The following is a 24,372-nucleotide window of genomic DNA, read 5'->3' on the forward strand; positions in this document are numbered from 1 at the left end:
ACTTGTTCTATTAGTCCATCTATACTGACCTCCATCAGGTTACAAACTGAATATAATTTTTTTCTGCATCTAGCTCTGAAAAAGTATTTGGCCTTCTAGCAGTGTGTGGGACTTTCTCTATTAGTCCATCTATGCTGACCTCCATCAGGTTGCAAATTAAAAATAATTTATATCTGCACCTAGCTCTGAAAAAATATTTGGCCTTCTAGCAGTGTGTGGGACTTTCTCTATTAGTCCATCTATACTGACCTCCATCAGGCTGCAAATTAAAAATAATTTTTATCTGCATCTACCTCTGAAAAAATATTTGGCCTTCTAGCAGTGTGTGGGACTTTCTCTATTAGTCCATCTATACTGACCTCCATCAGGTTGCTAATTAAAAATAATTTATATCTGCATCTAGCTCTGAAAAAATATTTGGCCTTCTAACAGTGTGTGGGACTTTCTCTATTAGTCCATCTATACTGACCTCCATCAGGTTGCAAATTAAAAATAATTTTTTGTCTGCATCTAGCTCTGAAAAAATATTTGGCCTTCTAGCAGTGTGTGGGACTTTCTCTATTAGTCCATCTATACTGACCTCCATCAGGTTGCAAACTGAATATATTTTTTTTCTGCATCTACCTCTGAAAAAATATTGGGCTTCTAGCTGTGTGTGGGACTTGTTCTATTAATCCATCTCTACAGACCTCCATCAGGTTGCAAACTGAATATAATTTTTTTCTGCATCTACCTCTGAAAAAATATTTGGGCTTCTAGCTGTGTGTGGGACTTGTTCTATAAATCCATTTATACAGACCTCCATCAGGTTGCAAACTAAATATAATTTTTTTCTGCATCTACCTCTGAAAAAATATTTGGGCTTCTAGCTGTGTGTGGGACTTGTTCTATTAGTCCATCTATACTGACCTCCATCAGGTTGCAAACTGAATATAATTTTTTTCTGCTTCTAGCTCTGAAAAAATATTTGGCCTTCTAGCAGTGTGTGGGACTTTCTCTATTAGTCCATCTATACTGACCTCCATCAGGTTGCAAATTAAAAATAATTTTTATCTGCATCTAGCTCTGAAAAAATATTTGGCCTTCTAGCAGTGTGTGGGACTTTCTATATTAGTCCATCTATACTGACCTCCATCAGGTTGCAAATTAAAAATAATTTTTTGTCTGCATCTAGTTCTGAAAAAATATTTGGCCTTCTAGCAGTGTGTGGGACTTTCTCTATTAGGCCATCTATACTGACCTCCATCAGGTTGCAAACTGAATATATTTTTTTTCTGCATCTACCTCTGAAAAAATATTGGGCTTCTAGCTGTGTGTGGGACTTGTTCTATTAATCCATCTATACAGACCTCCATCAGGTTGCAAACTGAATATAATTTTTTTCTGCATCTACCTCTGAAAAAATATTTGGGCTTCTAGCTGTGTGTGGGACTTGTTCTATTAGTCCATCTATACTGACCTCCATCAGGTTACAAACTGAATATAATTTTTTTCTGCATCTAGCTCTGAAAAAGTATTTGGCCTTCTAGCAGTGTGTGGGACTTTCTCTATTAGTCCATCTATGCTGACCTCCATCAGGTTGCAAATTAAAAATAATTTATATCTGCACCTAGCTCTGAAAAAATATTTGGCCTTCTAGCAGTGTGTGGGACTTTCTCTATTAGTCCATCTATACTGACCTCCATCAGGCTGCAAATTAAAAATAATTTTTATCTGCATCTACCTCTGAAAAAATATTTGGCCTTTTAGCTGTGTGTGGGACTTTCTCTATTAGTCCATCTATACTGACCTCCATCAGGTTGCAAATTAAAAATAATTTATATCTGCATCTAGCTCTGAAAAAATATTTGGCCTTCTAGCAGTGTGTGGGACTTTCTCTATTAGTCCATCTATACTGACCTCCATCAGGTTGCAAATTAAAAATAATTTTTTGTCTGCATCTAGCTCTGAAAAAATATTTGGCCTTCTAGCAGTGTGTGGGACTTTCTCTATTAGTCCATCTATACTGACCTCCATCAGGTTGCAAACTGAATATATTTTTTTTCTGCATCTACCTCTGAAAAAATATTGGGCTTCTAGCTGTGTGTGGGACTTGTTCTATTAATCCATCTATACAGACCTCCATCAGGTTGCAAACTGAATATAATTTTTTTCTGCATCTACCTCTGAAAAAATATTTGGGCTTCTAGCTGTGTGTGGGACTTGTTCTATTAATCCATTTATACAGACCTCCATCAGGTTGCAAACTGAATATAATGTTTTTCTGCATCTACCTCTGAAAAAATATTTGGGCTTCTAGCTGTGTGTGGGACTTGTTCTATTAGTCCATCTATACTGACCTCCATCAGGTTGCAAACTGAATATAATTTTTTTCTGCATCTAGCTCTGAAAAAATATTTGGCCTTCTAGCAGTGTGTGGGACTTTCTCTAGTAGTTCATCTATACTGACCTCCATCAGGTTGCAAATTAAAAATAATTTTTATCTGCATCTAGCTCTGAAAAAAGATTTGGCCTTCTAGCAGTGTGTGGGACTTTCTCTATTAGTCCATCTATACTGACCTCCATCAGGCTGCAAATTAAAAATAATTTTTATCTGCATCTACCTCTGAAAAAATATTTGGCCTTCTAGCTGTGTGTGGGACTTGTTCTATTAGTCCATCTATACTGACCTCCATCAGGTTGCAAACTGAATATAATTTTTTTCTGCATCAAGCTCTGAAAAAATATTTGGCCTTCTAGCAGTGTGTGGGACTTTCTCTATTAGTCCATCTATACTGACCTCCATCAGGTTGCAAATTAAAAATAATTTATATCTGCATCTAGCTCTGAAAAAATATTTGGCCTTCTAGCAGTGTGTGGGATTTTCTCTATTAGTCCATCTATGCTGACCTCCATCAGGTTGCAAATTAAAAATAATTTTTTGGCTGCATCTAGCACTGAAAAAACATTTGGCCTTCTAGCAGTGTGTGGGACTTTCTCTATTAGGCCATCTATACTGACCTCCATCAGGTTGCAAACTGAATATATTTTTTTTCTGCATCTACCTCTGAAAAAATATTGGGCTTCTAGCTGTGTGTGGGACTTGTTCTATTAATCCATCTATACAGACCTCCATCAGGTTGCAAACTGAATATAATTTTTTTCTGCATCTACCTCTGAAAAAATATTTGGGCTTCTAGCTGTGTGTGGGACTTGTTCTATTAGTTCATCTATACTGACCTCCATCAGGTTGCAAACTGAATATAATTTTTTTCTGCATCTAGATCTGAAAAAGTATTTGGCCTTCTAGCAGTGTGTGGGACTTTCTCTATTAGTCCATCTATACTGACCTCCATCAGGTTGCAAATTAAAAATAATTTATATCTGCACCTAGCTCTGAAAAAATATTTGGCCTTCTAGCAGTGTGTGGGACTTTCTCTATTAGTCCATCTATACAGACCTCCATCAGGTTGCAAATTAAAAATAATTTTTTGTCTGCATCTAGCTCTGAAAAAATATTTGGCCTTCTAGCAGTGTTTGGGACTTTCTCTATTAGTCCATCTGTACTGGCCTCCACCAGGTTGCAAACTGAATATATTTTTTTTCTGCATCTACCTCTGAAAAAATATTGGGCTTCTAGCTGTGTGTGGGACTTGTTCTATTAATCCATCTATACAGACCTCCATCAGGTTGCAAACTGAATATAATTTTTTTCTGCATCTACCTCTGAAAAAATATTTGGGCTTCTAGCTGTGTGTGGGACTTTCTCTATTACTCCATCTATACTGACCTCCATCAGGTTGCAATTTAAAAATAATTTTTATCTGCATCTAGCTCTGAAAAAATATTTGGCCTTCTAGCAGTGTGTGGGACTTTCTCTATTAGTCCATCTATACTGACCTCCATCAGGTTGCAAATTAAAAATACTTTTTTGTCTGCATCTAGCTCTGAAAAAATATTTGGCCTTCTAGCAGTGTGTGGGACTTTCTCTATTAGTCCATCTATACTGACCTCCATCAGGTTGCAAATTAAAAATAATTTTTATCTGCATCTAGCTCTGAAAAAATATTTGGCCTTCTAGCAGTGTGTGGGACGTTCTCTATTAGTCCATCTATACTGACCTCTATCAGGCTGCAAATTAAAAATAATTTTTATCTGCATGTACCTCTGAAAAAATATTTGGCCTTCTAGCTGTGTGTGGGACTTGTTCTATTAGTCCATCTATACTGACCTCCATCAGGTTGCAAACTGAATATAATTTTTTTCTGCATCTAGCTCTGAAAAAATATCTGGCCTTCTAGCAGTGTGTGGGACTTTCTCTATTAGTCCATCTATACTGACCTCCATCAGGTTGCAAATTAAAAATAATTTATATCTGCATCTAGCTCTGAAAAAATATTTGGCCTTCTAGCAGTGTGTGGGATTTTCTCTATTAGTCCATCTATGCTGACCTCCATCAGGTTGCAAATTAAAAATAATTTTTTGGCTGCATCTAGCTCTGAAAAAATATTTGGCCTTCTAGCAGTGTGTGGGACTTTCTCTATTAGGCCATCTATACTGACCTTCATCAGGAAGCAAACTGAATATATTTATTTTCTGCATCTACCTCTGAAAAAATATTGGGCTTCTAGCTGTGTGTGGGACTTGTTCTATTAATCCATCTATACAGACCTCCATCAGGTTGCAAACTGAATATAATTTTTTTCTGCATCTACCTCTGAAAAAATATTTGGGCTTCTAGCTGTGTGTGGGACTTTCTCTATTAGGCCATCTATACTGACCTCCATCAGGTTGCAAACTGAATATATTTTTTTTCTGCATCTACCTCTGAAAAAATTTTGGGCTTCTAGCTGTGTGTGGGACTTGTTCTATTAATCCATCTATACAGACCTCCATCAGGTTGCAAACTGAATATAATTTTTTTCTGCATCTACCTCTGAAAAAATATTTGGGCTTCTAGCTGTGTGTGGGACTTGTTCTATTAGTCCATCTATACTGACCTCCATCAGGTTGCAAACTGAATATAATTTTTTTCTGCATCTAGATCTGAAAAAGAATTTGGCCTGCTAGCAGTGTGTGGGACTTTCTCTATTAGTCCATCTATACTGACCTCCATCAGGTTGCAAATTAAAAATAATTTTTTGTCTGCGTCTATCTCTGAAAAAATATTTGGCCTTCTAGCAGTGTGTGGGACTTTCTCTATTAGTCCATCTATACTGACCTCCATCAGGTTGCAAATTAAAAATAATTTTTTGTCTGCATCTAGCTCTGAAAAAATATTTGGCCTTCTAGCAGTGTGTGGGACTTTCTCTATTAGTCCATCTATACTGACCTCCATTAGCTTGCAAACTGAATATATTTTTTTTCTGCATCTAACTCTGAAAAAATATTGGGCTTCTAGCAGTGTGTGGTCCTTTCTCTACTAGTCCATCTATACTGACCTCCATCAGGTTGCAAACTGAATATATTTTTTTTCTGCATCTACCTCTGAAAAAATATTGGGCTTCTAGCTGTGTGTGGGACTTGTTCTATTAATCCATCTATACAGACCTCCATCAGGTTGCAAACTGAATATAATTTTTTTCTGCATCTACCTCTGAAAAAATATTTGGGCTTCTAGCTGTGTGTGGGACTTGTTCTATTAGTCCATCTATACTGACCTCCATCAGGTTGGAAACTGAATATAATTTTTTTCTGCATCTAGCTCTGAAAAAATATTTGGCCTTTTAGCAGTGTGTTGGACTTTCTCTATTAGTCCATCTATACTGACCTCCATCAGGTTGCAAATTAAAAATAATTTTTATCTGCATCTAGCTCTGAAAAAATATTTGGCCTTCTAGCAGTGTGTGGGACTTTCTCTATTAGTCCATTTATACTGACCTCCATCAGGTTGCAAATTAAAAATAATTTTTTGTCTGCATCTAGCTCTGAAAAAATATTTAGCCTTCTAGCAGTGTGTGGGACTTTCTCTATTAGTCCATCTATACTGACCTCCATCAGGTTGCAAATTAAAAATAATTTTTTGTCTGCATCTAGCTCTGAAAAAATATTTGGCCTTCTAGCAGTGTGTGGGACTTTCTCTATTAGTCCATCTATACTGACCTCCATCAGGCTGCAAATTAAAAATAATTTTTATCTCCATCTACCTCTGAAAAAATATTTGGCCTTCTAGCTGTGTGTGGGACTTTCTCTATTAGTTCATCTATACTGACCTCCATCAGGTAGCAAATTAAAAATAATTTATATCTGCATCTAGCTCTGAAAAAATATTTGGCCTTCTAGCATTGTGTGGGACTTTCTCTATTAGTCCATCTATACTGACCTCCATCAGGTTGCAAATTAAAAATAATTTTTTGTCTGCATCTAGCTCTGAAAAAATATTTGGCCTTCTAGCAGTGTGTGGGACTTTCTCTATTAGTCCATCTATACTGACCTCCATCAGGTTGCAAACTGAATATATTTTTTTTCTGCATCTACCTCTGAAAAAATATTGGGCTTCTAGCTGTGTATGGGACTTGTTCTATTAATCCATCTATACAGACCTCCATCAGGTTGCAAACTGAATATAATTTTTTTCTGCATCTACCTCTGAAAAAATATTTGGGCTTCTAGCTGTGTGTGGGACTTGTTCTATTAATCCATTTATACAGACCTCTATCAGGTTGCAAACTGAATATAATTTTTTTCTGCATCTACCTCTGAAAAAATATTTGGGCTTCTAGCTGTGTGTGGGACTTGTTCTATTAGTCCATCTATACTGACCTCCATCAGGTTGCAAACTGAATATAATTTTTTTCTGCATCTAGCTCTGAAAAAATTTTTGGCCTTCTAGCAGTGTGTGGGACTTTCTCTATTAGTCCATCTATACTGACCTCCATTAGGTTGCAAATTAAAAATAATTTTTATCTGCATCTAGCTCTGAAAAAATATTTGGCCTTCTAGCAGTGTGTGGGACTTTCTCTATTAGTCCATCTATACTGAGATCCATCAGGTTGCAAATTAAAAATAATTTTTTGTCTGCATCTAGCTCTGAAAAAATATTTGGCCTTCTTGCAGTGTGTGGGACTTTCTCTATTAGTCCATCTATACTGACCTCCATCAGGTTGCAAACTGAATATATTTTTTTTCTGCATCTACCTCTGAAAAAATATTGGGCTTCTAGCTGTGTGTGGGACTTGTTCTATTAATCCATCTATACAGACCTCCATCAGGTTGCAAACTGAATATAATTTTTTTCTGCATCTACCTCTGAAAAAATATTTGGGCTTCTAGCTGTGTGTGGGACTTGTTCTATTAATCCATCTATACAGACCTCCATCAGGTTGCAAACTGAATATAATTTTTTTCTGCATCTACCTCTGAAAAAATATTTGGGCTTCTAGCTGTGTGTGGGACTTGTTCTATTAGTCAATCTATACTGACCTCCATCAGGTTGCAAACTGAATATAATTTTTTTCTGCATCTAGCTCTGAAAAAATATTTGGCCTTCTAGCAGTGTGTGGGACTTTCTCTATTAGTCCATCTATACTGACCTCCATCAGGTTGCAAATTAAAAATAATTTTTATCTGCATCTAGCTCTGAAAAAATATTTGGCCTTCTAGCGGTGTGTGGGACTTTCTCTATTAGTCCATCTATACTGACCTCCATCAGGTTGCAAATTAAAAATACTTTTTTGTCTGCATCTAGCTCTGAAAAAATATTTGGCCTTCTAGCAGTGTGTGGGACTTTCTCTATTAGTCCATCTATACTGACCTCCATCAGGTTGCAAATTAAAAATAATTTTTTGTCTGCATCTAGCTCTGAAAAAATATTTGGCCTTCTAGCAGTGTGTGGGACTTGTTCTATTAATCCATTTATACAGACCTCCATCAGGTTACAAACTGAATATAATTTTTTTCTGCATCTACCTCTGAAAAAATATTTGGGCTTCTAGCTGTGTGTGGGACTTGTTCTATTGGTCCATCTATACTGACCTCCATCAGGTTGCAAACTGAATATAATTTTTTTCTGCATCTAGCTCTGAAAAAATATTTGGCCTTCTAGCAATGTGTGGGACTTTCTCTATTAGTCCATCTATACTGACCTCCATCAGGTTGCAAATTAAAAATAATTTTTATCTGCATCTAGCTCTGAAAAAATATTTGGCCTTCTAGCAGTGTGTGGGACTTTCTCTATTAGTCCATCTATACTGACCTCCATCAGGTTGCAAATTAAAAATAATTTTTTGTCTGCATCTAGCTCTGAAAAAATATTTGGCCTTCTAGCAGTGTGTGGGACTTTCTCTATTAGTCCATCTATACTGACCTCCATCAGGTTGCAAATTCAAAATAATTTTTTGTCTGCATCTAGCTCTGAAAAAATATTTGGCCTTCTAGCAGTGTGTGGGACTTTCTCTATTAGTCCATCTATACTGACCTCCATCAGGCTGCAAATTAAAAATAATTTTTATCTGCATCTACCTCTGAAAAAATATGTGGCCTTCTAGCTGTGTGTGGGACTTGTTCTATTAGTCCATCTATACTGACCTCCATCAGGTTGCAAACTGAATATAATTTTTTTCTGCATCTAGCTCTGAAAAAATATTTGGCCTTCTAGCAGTGTGTGGGACTTTCTCTATTAGTCCATCTATACTGACCTCCATCAGGTTGCAAATTAAAAATACTTTTTTGTCTGCATCTAGCTCTGAAAAAATATTTGGCCTTCTAGCAGTGTGTGGGACTTTCTCTATTAGTCCATCTATACTGACCTCCATCAGGTTGCAAATTCAAAATAATTTTTTGTCTGCATCTAGCTCTGAAAAAATATTTGGCCTTCTAGCAGTGTGTGGGACTTTCTCTATTAGTCCATCTATACTGACCTCCATCAGGCTGCATATTAAAAATAATTTTTGTCTGTATCTACCTCTGAAAAAATATGTGGCCTTCTAGTTGTGTGTGGGACTTGTTCTATTAGGCCATCTATACTGACCTCCATCAGGTTGCAAATTAAAAATAATTTTTTGTCTGCATCTAGCTCTGAAAAAATATTTGGCCTTCTAGCAGTGTGTGGGACTTTCTCTATTAGTCCATCTATACTGACCTCCATCAGGTTGCAAACTGAATATATTTTTTTTCTGCATCTACCTCTGAAAAAATATTGAGCTTCTAGCTGTGTGTGGGACTTGTTGTATTAATCCATCTATACAGACCTCCATCAGGTTGCAAACTGAATATAATTTTTTTCCGCATCTACCTCTGAAAAAATATTTGGGCTTCTAGCTGTGTGTGGGACTTGTTCTATTAGTCCATCTATACTGACCTCCATCAGGTTGCAAACTGAATATAATTTTTTTCTGCATCTAGCTCTGAAAAAATATTTGGCCTTCTAGCAGTGTGTGGGACTTTCTCTATTAGTCCATCTATACTGACCTCTATCAGGTTGCAAATTAAAAATAATTTATATCTGCATCTAGCTCTGATAAAATATTTGGCCTTCTAGCAGTGTGTGGGACTTTCTCTATTAGTCCATCTATACTGACCTCCATCAGGTTGCAAATTAAAAATAATTTTTTGTCTGCATCTTGCTCTGAAAAAATATTTGGCCTTCTAGCAGTATGTGGGACTTTCTCTATTAGTCCATCTATACTGACCTCCATCAGGTTGCAAACTGAATATATTTTATTTCTGCATCTACCTCTGAAAAAATATTGGGCTTCTAGCTGTGTGTGGGACTTGTTCTATTAATCCATCTATACAGACCTCCATCAGGTTGCAAACTGAATATAATTTTTTTCTGCATCTACCTCTGAAAAAATATTTGGGCTTCTAGCTGTGTGTGGGACTTGTTCTATTAATCCATCTATACAGACCTCCATCAGGTTGCAAACTGAATATAATTTTTTTCTGCATCTACCTCTGAAAAAATATTTGGGCTTCTAGCTGTGTGTGGGACTTGTTCTATTAGTCCATCTATACTGACCTCCATCAGGTTGCAAACTGAATATAATTTTTTTCTGCATCTAGCTCTGAAAAAATAATTGGCCTTCTACCAGTGTGTGGGACTTTCTCTATTAGTCCATCTATACTGACCTCCATCAGGTTGCAAATTAAAAATAATTTTTATCTGCATCTAGCTCTGAAAAAATATTTGGCCTTCTAGCTGTGTCTGGGATTTGTTCTATTAGTCCATCTATACTGACCTCCATCAGGTTGCAAACTGAATATAATTTTTTTCTGCATCTAGCTCTGAAAAAATATTTGGCCTTCTAGCAGTGTGTGGGACTTTCTCTATTAGTCCATCCATACTGACCTCCATCAGGTTGTAAATTAAAAATAATTTTTATCTGCATCTAGCTCTGAAAAAATATTTGGCCTTCTAGCAGTGTGTGGGACTTTCTCTATTAGTCCATCTATACTGACCTCCATCAGGTTGCAAACTGAATATATTTTTTTTCTGCATCTACCTCTGAAAAAATATTTGGGCTTCTAGCTGTGTGTAGGGCTTGTTCTATTAGTCCATCTATACTGACCTCCATCAGGTTGCAAACTGAATACAATTTTTTTCTGCATCTACCTCTGAAAAAATATTTGGGCTTCTAGCTGTGTGTGGGACTTGTTCTATTAGTCCATCTATACTGACCTCCATCAGGTTGCAAATTGAATATAATTTTTTTCTGCATCTAACCCAGCCAATAGTTTTGGCCTAATACCACAGTTTGGCCACTCAGATCTGCTCGGTTCCCATCCATTGTTTTTTTTTTGCAAACAACTCCAGAGTTGTGAATTAGTTATCCACCAAAATGAGTGGAAAAAGGCCTGCTGCTGGTGGAAAGGGGAATAGGCGTGTTGGGAAGGGGAAAAAAGGTTATGTCCGTGGGGTAGGTTTTAAAGCAACAGCAACATCTGCAGAAGAAAGACCATCTTCCAGCCAAACTAAAATGTCTACTTCTTTTAGCGGACAATGTGATAAGATCCCTTTCTTACGGCCATGCCAATCGCTACAAATTCCAGATGAGGCACAAAAACAGCAGGTGCTTCAACGGATATCAAGTGCTCCTTTAAGTCGGCTCTCCTCTACATCAACTTCAACATCACAAATACTCCAGTCCTCAAAGGTGTCACCCCAATCGCACTTGCTTCCTCACAGCTCCCAAATCTCCAGCTGCCCGTCTGAGTATGAGGTAGAACAGATGGTTGAGTCTGCAGAGCTGTTTACTCATACTATAGCCTGGGAATCAGAGGTCGACTCCAGTGCTTCTGTGAATCCAGACGAGGAAATTATCTGCACTGATGCCCAGAATCTTTATGAGTCGGATCCAGGACCAGACGCAGAAGGTTCTGACCATAATGTAGACCCTCATTCCCAAACTGTAACTCCTGTTGGTGGAGACAATGAGGAAGACGATGATGAGACTCAAATACCTGATTGGAGCGACAACTTTAGTTTTTTGTCAGGGCAGGAACAGGTTGGCTCTGAGGACGACGGGTGTGATAACGCACAGGGTGATGATGATGAGGTTGGAGATCCCACTCACTGTCAACCCACAGTCAGCCAAGAGATGAGGTCAGCAGAGGAGGTGGAGGAAGATGCTAGTGACGACGAGGTCAGGTTGCGCCTTCCTGGACAGAGACGTAGTACTGGAAGCACGTCAACAACTGCATCCTCAAACACAACTCTGCCTCTCACCACAAGTCGTGGTGGCTCTTCAGGTCACATGGGTGCTAAGCCTTGCATAGCCTGGGCATTTTTTCAGATCGATAAAGATGACCCAACTCGTGTTATCTGTAACATTTGTCAGCAAAAGCTAAGTAGAGGCCAAAAAATACATAGTTTGAGTACTTCATGCATGAACCGGCACATGGACATGAAGCATAAGTTGCAGTGGGAAGCTCAGTGTGCTACAATGCGGCCTAGCCGGCCGGGCCAACCACCGTCTGCCATATCTTGTGCATCCGCGGCCTCTTCATCCTCTGTGACTGGGGGGACAGCAGTCACACCTGTTTTGGGGCGCAGACCTGCCACCTCTTTACCCGCAACAGCCAGCGTGATTGGCAGGTCATCATTTTCTTTGGAGGTGGTAACACCAGCTGGTGTTGAGAGCTGTCCGACATCGATAGCACCACCTTTGGATCAAGGCAACCTAACATGTCCGCCTGCATCTTCCTCACAGACCGGCAGTTTGCCGGGGACTAGTGTTGAGCCACCCCCGTAGTGTTCGAGTTCGGTTCGGTTCGTCGAACACCCGTGTGTTCGCCGAACTGTTCGTCGAACTGTTCGTCGAACACCTTCGAACACCGTTAAAACCAATGGCAGGCAAACAAAAACACATAGAAACACATAGAAAACACCTTCAAAGGTGTCCAAAAGCTGACAAACTGCTCAGAAGACACAACTAACACATGGAAAAGTGACAAGTACATATAGTCATGCGAAAATAAAAGAGGTGGAGGAGTAAAAGGAGGGGGAGACACAGATATAGGCATGTCATGCCCTTCTAAAATCCAAAAAGTGAGAAGCCGACACGACCAGTCCGCTCCTGCCCGTGCCACCTCCGTGTCGCCGGGTTTGTGCCAGAGCCGCGGTGAACCCTGATGGCCAGCCCCCCTCTCCCAATACTGGTGCCTGTCCGCTGGTGGGTCGAGCGAGCCCCCCTGTGGTGGAGGCAGCTCTAAGTTTTTTAATTTAAATTGTCTCTCTAATTTGAATGAATACACTTTAAATCCATTTACAAGGATCTATTGGAGGGCAAGTCTCATGCCAGCAGCCGCATAATTCCAGCTCCAGTAGCGTCCACTGAAGCTGCTGCAGTTAAAAAGCTTTTATAAGGATCGAGCTCGGCTGTCCACCGCAAGGCATCCTACTGCCAGTCCCAGCCCCTATGCCTTGGGGTGCCTCCTGATGCTCTTCACTGAGTATCCCATGGTCCCGAAGCATTTCCTTTGAAAAAATTAAGTGTCTAAACTACAGGTGGTGTAGCTTGCTTAACAGCCGGGATAATCCGCTGACTAGCAGACACTGCTACTAGGCACAAAGTATTTCCTGGGCTACATGCAGTTAAAAATTTGTAATTAGATACTCTCGGATGCTGAGAAAGCATTCCATAGAGTCTCCTGGCACGCCATATATGATTCTCTTAAAAAGCTTGGGGTAGGGGTCTAGGGGACCCTTTTATAGCCAAATTCACGGCCCTGTATCGCCATACGTCACCTAGGCTGAAGATAAATGGAACTGTAGCACCCTGAGGGCTCGGTTGCTACAGACGTATTGCACCTCACCCAGAGGTGTGATATCTCACTCTCAGGTAAGGATGGAGTGTGGATCAGGACCCGACACCTGCATGCATTACACCACATTGCCGTGGGGCAGGGCGACCAATATGCCCCTGAGATGGGCACGACAGTCCCTGTCCCTGGCTGGAGTGGGGGGAGGGAACACTGAGGAAGGGGAACCCTGTAGTGCAGGAGCAGGGAGGAAGCAGTTCCTGGGTGCATTGAGAAGGGAGTATAAAAGGTGGGCACCATCTTCGTTCAGTGCAGAGAAGTCTGAGCAGAAGTGGCAGGGAGCAGGGGCTCTGCATGAGCTCTGCTCCGGAGGCGGGCCTAGTAACAGAGGCCCAGGCCTGGAAGAGGGAGAAGGAAGGAAGAGGAGCGGAGAAGGCTCCAGGAACGAGGAATGAAGGGATCCCAGGGGTGCGGACGGGCGAGTCGCCACCGCACGCCCGAATCCACCTGCGTGGAGGGGTCAGGCCAAAGGGGGAGACCGGTCCCCGAACTAGTGGAGGCAGGAAACGACCCTCAGCTAGAAACCGGAGGCTCTGACATTTTATGTGGCGCAGCCCCTCGCTACACCCGCTAGGAAGGCACCACATAGGGTCAGGGAAACTGGCGCCAAGTTTACCAAGAGGAGGCCCGAGGCAGCCCGACAGAAGTGTTTGTAAGAAAGGCCAGACAAAGGACACACAAAGGGGGTCCTGTGAAGTGCTCCAAAGTTATCTGGGAGTTGTCTGAGCCCCTCACCTGGTGAGCACAGTACGACGTGGGCAGCCGTTACCTGCAGACGTGGTCTGGATAATAAGAACTGTGAGTAAAGGCCCTGGACTGCATCACTGACTCCGTGTCATTACTGCTGCTGCCCTGCACCATCACCCCCATCCTCCGCATACACTGCCCTGAGGCTATACTCCTCCCGTGGGGAGTTATGCTACGCTCTGCTGCACCCACAACACCAGCCTCAGCGGTCTGCCCTGTAGCGGCGGTTCACTCTGACCGCAATCCACGGGTGGCGTAGTCGGACATTTAAACATCAAAACCACATAAATAGTTCCGCCACTGGTTTGACCGCCCTGAGCCACGGAACCGGGTCGCCGCCACGAAGACTACAACCACCAGCATCCACCAAAAAGGGTCCGGCTCCGGGTGTCCCAAGGCCCAGGGGGTGCGTCAGAACATTTTCATCACCTTTCACAATCACCAATGGGACAAGGCAGGGATGTCCTCTGTCCCCTCTCTTATACATCCTAGTGACGGAGCACCTGCTCTCATCAATTCGCCATAACCCCAATATTAGGTGGATTGAGGTGGGAGGCACCGAGTACAAGTGCTCTCTATTTGCTGATGATGTCCTAGTATATATCACTCAATCACATATATCCATCCATGCTGTTATGGCTGAAATAGATCACTTTGTTACATGGTAAAATTTTAAAATCAATGCAGCGAAGTCTGAGGCCCTCGATGTCTCCCTCCCCAAATCCATATAGGATTCCATCCAGTCCAACTTTCCCTTTGCCTGGCCTTCACAGGGTATCAAATACTTAGGAATTCCTATTCATAGAGACCTCTCCCATCTATGTTATCTTAATTTTGGGCCCTTTATTGAACAATTCCATACAGACCACGGTTGGCAAGTTAGAACTGTAAGATTCACTACGTGAACCGCTGGTGTTTTGTGTACACCGCGTTCCAAATTATTATGCAAAAAGTGTTTAGGAGTGATAAGGGAAGAATTTGTTTGTTTGTCAGTTAAACTCATTGATGGTGATGTGTGTCAGGGCTCTTTATATCACTGTAAGCAATTGCAGACACCTGTGCTAATTAGTTTGGCAGGTGTGTCCAATGAAAGGCAAGACTACTTAAGAAGGCTCTCTCACATTATTAAGCAGCCTACATTTTCTGCCAAAATGGGAAAGAAAAAGGATGTGTCGGCTGCTGAGAAGCAACAAATTGTGGAGTGTTTAGGTCAAGGCATGACTACAATCAACATTGTGCGATGATCAGGATGAAGTGTCTTGGCAATCAAGAAGTATGTAGCTGATTCACAGTACACACGTGTGCGTGCTGATAAGGGCAAATTGAGGACTCTTTCCTACAGGCAATTACGTCAGGTTGAAAGAGCAGCGGCAAAAAAGCCTTGTCATAGCAGCAGACAAGTTTTTGAAGCTGCTTGTGCCTCCAACGTCCCCCGAACAACAAGATGCAGGGTCCTTCAGAGGTTTGCAGCTGTGCATACGCCATCCTGTCGACCTCCTCTATCCACTTCACACAAGCAGAAACGGCTCCAGTGGGCCAAACATTACATGAAGACTGATTTCAAAACTGTTTTGTTCACGGATGAGTGCCGTGCAGCGCTCGATGGTCCAGATGGATGGAGTGGAGGATGGCTGGTTGATGGACACCCCACGCAAACACGGCTACAGCGCCAACAAGGAGGAGGTGGAGTAATGTTTTGGGCTGGAATCATGGGGAGAGAGATTGTCGGCCCCTTTAGGATCCCTGAAGGCGCTAAAGATGAACTCCATAATGTATGTGGATTTTCTCAAACAGCAATTCCTGCCATGGTTCAAGAAGAAGAACCGTGTATTTCACAGCAAGATCATTTTTCTGCATGATAATGCACCATCTCATGCTGCACATAAAACATCTGCATCTCTGGCTGATATGGGCATAAAACGGGACAAACTTATGGTGTGACCCCCATGCTCCCCTGACCTCTACCCCATTCAGAACCTTTGGAGCATCATTAAAAGGAGTGTCTATGATGGCGGGAGGCAGTTCACATCTAAGCAACAGCTCTGGGAGGGTATTCTGTCCTCATGCAAAACAATTGAAGCAGAAACCATCCAAAACCTGACAAATTCAATGGACGAGAGAGTTCAGAAGCTCCTTTCGAACAAGGGGTCCTATGTGAAAATGTAACATCACCTAGAATAAAGTTTTGAGTTGAAAACTGTTTGATTTCAGTTTCTAACAACCTGCTAATGCTTATAATTTCAAAAATGACCATTTTTTTGGTCTTTATTAAAATGAAAAGGTTGATCGAAAAGTTTGGGGGATCTAAGAGTGTGGCAACCCAGTAGTCATGATTACTTCGAATTCTGACAATATGAGGGTCATGCTGCAGGTAGTGCAGCAAGAAGGCACTTATGTGTCTTGCGCATCTCGGAGCCCCAAAATTATTTTCCGGGCTAGATGCAGCTAAAAATTATTTTTAATTTTAAATCTGGTGGAGCTTATTATAGATGGCCTAATAGGATCAGTGCTGCACACTGCTACAAAGCCCAAATTATTTTCCAGTCAAGATACAGATAAACATGATTAGTAATTTGAAAGCTTAAAACGTTTGGTAGGGTGATTTTAACCAATCATCAAGCTTTTACTCTCCCCAGGATGACACAGGGGTAGAAAAGTCGTTTCGGATCCATGATTTGTTCATCTTTATGAACGTGAGTCTGTCTACATTATCAGTGGAGAGCCGCGTGCGCTTATCTGTCAGCACACCACCAGCAGCGCTGAACACACGTTCAGACAGAACGCTGGCTGCGGGGCATGACAAGATCTCCAAGGCGTAAGTGGCTAGCTCCGGCCATTTATCCAGATTGGAAGCCCAAAAAGAGCAAGGGTCCAGTGACACAGTCGTGGCTTCAATGTTTACTTGGAGATATTCCTGTACCATCGTCTCTAGGCGTTGACTATGTGTCAGACTTCTTGTCTCTTGTGGCCTTGCAAAGGATGGGCTAAAAAAGTGGTGAAATGATTCCGCAAAATTGATGTTACCAGCAGATACTGTGGTTCTGTTACGGTTTGAGTGCTGAACACTTGACGGTCCCACGGTTGGCAAGTTGGAACTGTGAGATTCACTACGTGCACCACTGGTATTTTGTGGAAAAGCACATGTAAGATTCTGCAACAGTCTCTGCTGATACTCCTGCATGCGTGCATCCCTTTCTATGGCAGGAATAATTTCTGCAAATTTACTTTTGTACCGGGGATCTAACAGTGTGGCAACCCAGTAGTCAGGATTATTTCTAATTCTCACAATTCGAGGGTCATGTTGCAGGTAGTGCAGCAAGAAGGCACTCATGTGTGTTGCGCATCCAGGAGCACCAAGTCCCTGTTGTGTTGGTGGCAAGGTAACAATCATGCTTCCTTCCTCTGTCCTCTCCCCCCAACCTCGCACAACAGAAATGTGATCAAGGTCTCCCTCATCTGATGAGTCTTCCATCAGTTCGTCCTCCACTTCTTCCTGGGCTCCTGCACCTTCCTCACTAGTTTGGCTGCTACCATGCGCCCTGGTAAAACCATCTCCCCCACCCTCACATGCCTGCCGCCTTGGTGCTGCCGACCTTCTGGACCTTGCAGATGTTAGCCCTTCCGCATACAACTCCTCCTCCTCTACTTCCTCCACCTCCTCTTGTGCCACCACCTGACTCCGAATTCTGTTTAACATGTGCTCCAGCATGTAAATCACCGGAATAGTCATGCTGATAATGGCATCGTCAGCACTAAACATCTTCGTCGCCATTTCAAAACTGTGCAGAAGGGTGCATAGGTCCCTGATCTGAGACCACTCCTCCAGCGTGATTTGCCCCACCTCTGAATCTCGTTGGCCCAGGCTATACGTCAGAACGTATTGCACCAGGGCTTGTCGGTGCTGCCACAGTCGCTGCAACATGTGCAGAGTTGAATTCCACCGGGTAGGCACATCGCATTTTAGCCGGTGAAGTGGCAGGCCCAACGACTTCTGTAGAGATGTAAGTCGCTGAGCTGCGGGATGCGAACGGCGGAAGTGAGCACACAGCGACCGTGCCCTCTGCAGAAGGCCATCTAGTCTGGGATAGTGGGCTAAAAATTGCTGGACAACCAGGTTCAACACGTGAGCCATACAAGGCACGTGTGTGACATTGCCCCGGCGAAGGGCCGCACCCAGGTTTGCAGCATTGTCGCACACGGCCTTCCCTGGTTTCAGGTCCAGTGGAGACAACCATTCATGAAATTGGTTCTCCAGAGCTGACCACAACTCCTCAGCTGTGTGACTCACATTTCCCAGACATTTCAATGTAAAAACCGCCTGATGACGTTGAGCCCTACTGCCAGCATAGTAAGGAGGTGTGCAGGATCCCTTCTGCGCAGTTAGAAAACTTGTGGCATGACCAGACAGGCTTTGGGTGCAGGTGGAAGACCGAGAGGAGGTTGAGGAGGCAGAAGCAGTGGAGGAACTTTGACATAAAGAGGATTGACGCACAACTCGTGGGGACGGCAAGACTTGGACAGCAGCCCCTTGTCCTGCTGTCACCATAGTTACCCAGTGCCCAGTCAGCGACATGTAACGCCCCTGTCCATGCCTACTCGTCCAAGTGTCTGTGGTGAAATGCACCCTGTCACACACAGAGTTTCTCAAAGAAGCGGTGATGTTGTGTGCGACATGCTGGTGGAGCGCAGGCACACCTTTCTTTGAGAAGTAGTGCCTACTGGGCATCTGGTACTGGGGCACTGCGACGGACATAAGGTCTCGAAAATCATCTGTGTCCACCAGGCGGAAAGGCAGCATTTCTGTAGCCAAGAGCTTGCAGATGGTGAAATTCAACCTCTTAGCTTTCTCATGGCTAGGAGGAAATGGTCTTTTACTTGTCCACATCTGAGGGACCGAGGGCTGGCTGTTGTGCTTAGAAGGGATTGAGAAGGGTGTCCCTGGCAAACTGGCGGTCTGTGAGGAAGATGCAGGCGGACATGTTAGGTTGCCTTGATCCAAAGGTGGTGCTCTCGATGTTGGAGAGCGCTCAACACCAGCTGGTGTTTCCACCTCCAAAGAAAATGATGACCTGCCAATCACGCTGGCTGTTGCGGGTAAAGAGGTGGCAGGTCTGCGCCCCAAAACAGGTGTGACTGCTGTCCCCCCAGTCACAGAGGATGAAGAGGCCGCGGATGCACAAGATATGGCAGACGGTGGTTGGCCCGGCCGGCTAGGCCGCATTGTAGCACACTGAGCTTCCCACTGCAACTTATGCTTCATGTCCATGTGCCGGTTCATGCATGAAGTACTCAAACTATGTATTTTTTGGCCTCTACTTAGCTTTTGCTGACAAATGTTACAGATAACACGAGTTGGGTCATCTTTATCGATCTGAAAAAATGCCAAGGCTATGCAAGGCTTAGCACCCATGCGACCTGAAGAGCCACCACGACTTGTGGTGAGAGGCAGAGTTGTGTTTGAGGATGCAGTTGTTGACGTGCTTCCAGTACTACGTCTCTGTCCAGGAAGGCGCAACCTGACCTCGTCGTCACTAGCATCTTCCTCCACCTCCTCTGCTGACCTCATCTCTTGGCTGACTGTGGGTTGACAGTAAGTGGGATCTCCGACCTCATCATCATCACCCTGTGCGTTATCACACCCGTCGTCCTCAGATCCAACCTGTTCCTGCCCTGACAAAAAACTAAAGTTGTCGCTCCAATCAGGTATTTGAGTCTTATCATCGTCTTCCTCATTGTCTCCACCAACAGGAGTTACAGTTTGGGAATGAGGGTCTACATTATGGTCAGAACCTTCTGCGTCTGGTCCTGGATCCGACTCATAAAGATTCTGGGCATCAGTGCAGATCATTTCCTCGTCTGGATTCACAGAAGCGCTGGAGTCGACCTCTGATTCCCAGGCTATAGTATGAGTAAACAGCTCTGCAGACTCAACCATCTGTTCTACCTCATACTCAGACGGGCAGCTGGAGATTTGGGAGCTGTGAGGAAGCAAGTGCGATTTGGGTGACACCTTTGAGGACTGGAGTATTTGTGATGTTGAAGTTGATGTGGAGGAGAGCCCACTTAAAGGAGCACTTGATATCCGTTGAAGCACCTGCTGTTTTTGTGCCTCATCTGGAATTTGTAGCGATTGGCGTGGCCGTAAGAAAGGGATCTTATCACATTGTCCGCTAAAAGAAGTAGACATTTTAATTTGGCTGGAAGATGGTCTTTCTTCTGCACCTACCCCACGGACACAACCTTTTTTCCCCTTCCCAACACGCCTATTCCCCTTTCCACCAGCAGCAGGACTTTTTCCACTCATTTTGGTGGTTAACTAATTCACAACTCTGGAGTTGTTTGCACAAAAAAACAATGGATGGTAACCGAGCAGAGCTGAGTGGCCAAACTGTGGTATTAGGCCAAAACTATTGGCTGGGTTAGATGCAGAAAAAAATTATTTTTAATTTGCAACCTGATGGAGGTCAGTATAGATGGACTAATAGACCAAGTCCCACACACCGCTAGAAGCCCAAATATTTTTTCAGAGCTAGATGCAGAAAATTTTTTATTCAATTTGCAACCTGATGGAGGTCAGTATAGATGGACTAATAGACCAAGTCCCACACACTGCTAGAAGCCCAAATATTTTTTCAGAGGTACTGTAGATGCAGATAAAAATTAGTTTTAATTTGCAACCTGATGGAGGTCAGTATAGATGGACTAATAGAGAAAGTCCGACACACTACTAGAAGGCCAAATATTTTTTCAGAGCTAGATGCAGAAAAAAATTATATCCAGTTTGCAACCTGATGGAGGTCAGTATAGATGGACTAATAGAGAAAGTCCGACACACTACTAGAAGCCCAAATATTTTTTCAGAGGTACTGTAGATGCAGATAAAAATTAGTTTTAATTTGCAACCTGATGGAGGTCAGTATAGATGGACTAATAGAGAAAGTCCGACACACTACTAGAAGGCCAAATATTTTTTCAGAGGTAGATGCAGAAAAAAATATATACAGTTTGCAACCTGATGGAGGTCAGTATAGATGGACCAATACAACAAGTCCCGCACACAGCTAGAAGCCCAAATATTTTTTCAGAGGTACTGTAGATGCAGATAAAAATTATTTTTAATTTGCAACCTGATGGAGGTCAGTATAGATGGACTAATAGAGAAAGTCCGACACACTACTAGAAGGCCAAATATTTTTTCAGAGGTAGATGCAGAAAAAAATATATTCAGTTTGCAACCTGATGGAGGTCAGTATAGATGGACTAATAGAACAAGTCCCACACACAGCTAGAAGCCCAAATATTTTTTCAGAGGTACTGTAGATGCAGATAAAAATTAGTTTTAATTTGCAACCTGATGGAGGTCAGTATAGATGGACTAATAGAGAAAGTCCGACACACTACTAGAAGGCCAAATATTTTTTCAGAGCTAGATGGAGAAAAAAATTATATTCAGTTTGCAACCTGATGGAGGTCAGTATAGATGGATTAATAGAACAAGACCCACACACAGCTAGAAGCCCAATATTTTTTCAGAGGTAGATGCAGAAAAAAATATATTCAGTTTGCAACCTGATGGAGGTCAGTATAGATGGACTAATAGAACAAGTCCCACACACTGCTAGAAGCCCAAATATTTTTTCAGAGGTACTGTAGATGCAGATAAAAATTAGTTTTAATTTGCAACCTGATGGAGGTCAGTATAGATGGACTAATAGAATGATGCTATGCCCAAAAGATTTTACTTCACTAGGTGCAGTAAAAAAATTGGTATTCTATACACAGGTGGTATATCTTGCAACACAGATAGGCTACTCCACTGACTAACACACTCTGCAATAGGCCAAAAAGGATTAGCTTTGCTAGATTCAGCCAAATGCTGTGAAAAAAACTTGCACAGCACTGGCACAGACCTGCCTGGCAAAAACTGATAGGAACTCATGTAACCTAGTCCTGAAAAGGACTCCAATTACAATTAGTCTTTACTCCCACAACCTATCTATTTAAGAGCACAGACCTCCCTGATAAAAGTCGTAGGAAATGCTGTAACCTAGTCCTTAAAAGGACTGCAATCACAACTATTCCCTACTCCCAAGCTATCTGTATATTTGTGCGAAAATTGGCTTGAAATTAACAAGGTATAGCGCACACAGCAACAGCGGTGCCGTCTAACACGCAGCTGCAGCAGTGAGAAAATGGTGGCGACGGAGAAAATGGCTTGGTCTTATAGGGCAAGGACATGTGACATACACTGCCAATGACACATGCCCTTGCTTGTGTGAAAAAAAGCACTTCGCTCCGTGTGTGCGCTGCTGATAGGCTGACAGATTGCACCTCCCCACTGTAAATGCGGGAAAGAGAAAAAAAAATGGAGATCTTCATTGTTCCTGCAGAGATCCATCCCCTGCCCCTCCCCCCACCCCGCTGTACACTCAAACTGCGTATTAACATTAATTTTCATCATTACTGAGAAAAAATCCAGTTATGATTTTGGTGCACGAACAGTTATCGAACATAACCTCGAACAGCCGAATTTTTCTCAAATTGTTCGTGTTCGCCGAACGGCTCGAACACCGCCCAAAACAGCTCGAATTTGAGATTGGCGAACAGTTCGAGTAGAACAACGCTCATCTCTACCGGGGACACCCTTATCAACCCCGTCTAAGCACAATAGCCAGCCCTCGGTCCCTCAGATGTGGACAAGTAAAAGACCATTTCCTCCTAGCCATGAGAAAACTAAGAGGTTGAATTTCACCATCTGCAAGCTCTTGGCTACAGAAATGCTGCCTTTCCGCCTGGTGGACACAGAGGATTTTCGAGACCTTATGTCCGTCGCAGTGCCCCAGTACCAGATGCCCAGTCGGCACTACTTCTCAAAGAAAGGTGTGCCTGCGCTCCACCAGCATGTCGCACACAACATCACCGCTTCTTTGAGAAACTCTGTGTGTGACAGGGTGCATTTCACCACAGACACTTGGACGAGTAGGCATGGACAGGGGCGTTACATGTCGCTGACTGGGCACTGGGTAACTATGGTGACAGCAGGACAAGGGGCTGCTGTCCAAGTCTTGCCGTCCCCACGAGTTGTGGGTCAATCCTCTTTATGTCAAAGTTCCTCCACTGCTTCTGCCTCCTCAACCTCCTCTCCGTCTTCCACCTGCACCCAAAGCCTGTCTGGTCATGCCACAAGTTTTCTAACTGCGCAGAAGGGATCCTGCACACCTCCTTAATATGCTGGCAGTAGGTCTCAACGTCATCTGGCGGTTTTTACATTGAAATGTCTGGGAAATGTGAGTCACACAGCTGAGGAGTTGTGGTCAGCTCTGGAGAACCAATTTCATGAATGGTTGTCTCCACTGGACCTGAAACCAGGGAAGGCCGTGTGCGACAATGCTGCAAACCTGGGTGCGGCCCTTCGCCGGGGCAATGTCACACACGTGCCTTGTATGGCTCACGTGTTGAACCTGGTTGTCCAGCAATTTTTAGCCCACTATCCCAGACTAGATGGCCTTCTGCAGAGTGCACGGTCGCTGTGTGCTCACTTCCGCCGTTCGCATCCCACAGCTCAGCGACTTACATCTCTACAGAAGTCGTTGGGCCTGCCACTTCACCGGCTAAAATGCGATGTGCCTACCCGGTGGAATTCAACTCTGCACATGTTGCACCGACTGTGGCAGCACCGACAAGCCCTGGTGCAATACGTTCTGACGTATAGCCTGGGCCAACGAGATCCAGAGGTGGGGCAAATCACGCTGGAGGAGTGGTCTCAGATCAGGGACCTATGCACCCTTCTGCACAGTTTTGAAATGGCGACGAAGATGTTTAGTGCTGACGATGCCATTATCAGCATGACTATTCCGGTGATTTACATGCTGGAGCACATGTTAAACAGAATTCGGAGTCAGGTGGTGGCACAAGAGGAGGTGGAGGAAGTAGAGGAGGAGGAGTTGTATGCGGAATGGCTAACATCTGCAAGGTCCAGACGGTCGGCAGCACCCAGGCGGCAGGCATGTGAGGGTGGGGGAGATGGTTTTACCAGGGCGCATGGTAGCAGCCAAACTAGTGAGGAAGGTGCAGGAGCCCGGGAAGAAGTGGAGGACGAACTGATGGAAGACTCATCAGATGAGGGAGACCTTGATCACATTTCTGTTGTGTGAGGTTGGGGGGAGAGGACAGAGGAAGGAAGCATGATTGTTACCTCGCCACCAACACAACAGGGACTTGGTGCTCCTGGATGCGCAACACACATGAGTGCCTTCTTGCTGCACTACCTGCAACATGACCCTCGAATTGTGAGAATTAGAAATAATCCTGACTACTGGGTTGCCACACTGTTAGATCCCCGGTACAAAAGTAAATTTGCAGAAATTATTCCTGCCATAGAAAGGG

The sequence above is a fragment of the Phyllobates terribilis genome, unplaced genomic scaffold (assembly GCF_046119375.1).
Source record: "Phyllobates terribilis strain yellow unplaced genomic scaffold, ASM4611937v1 Scaffold_3__8_contigs__length_932513732, whole genome shotgun sequence".
NCBI lineage: Eukaryota > Metazoa > Chordata > Amphibia > Anura > Dendrobatidae > Phyllobates > Phyllobates terribilis.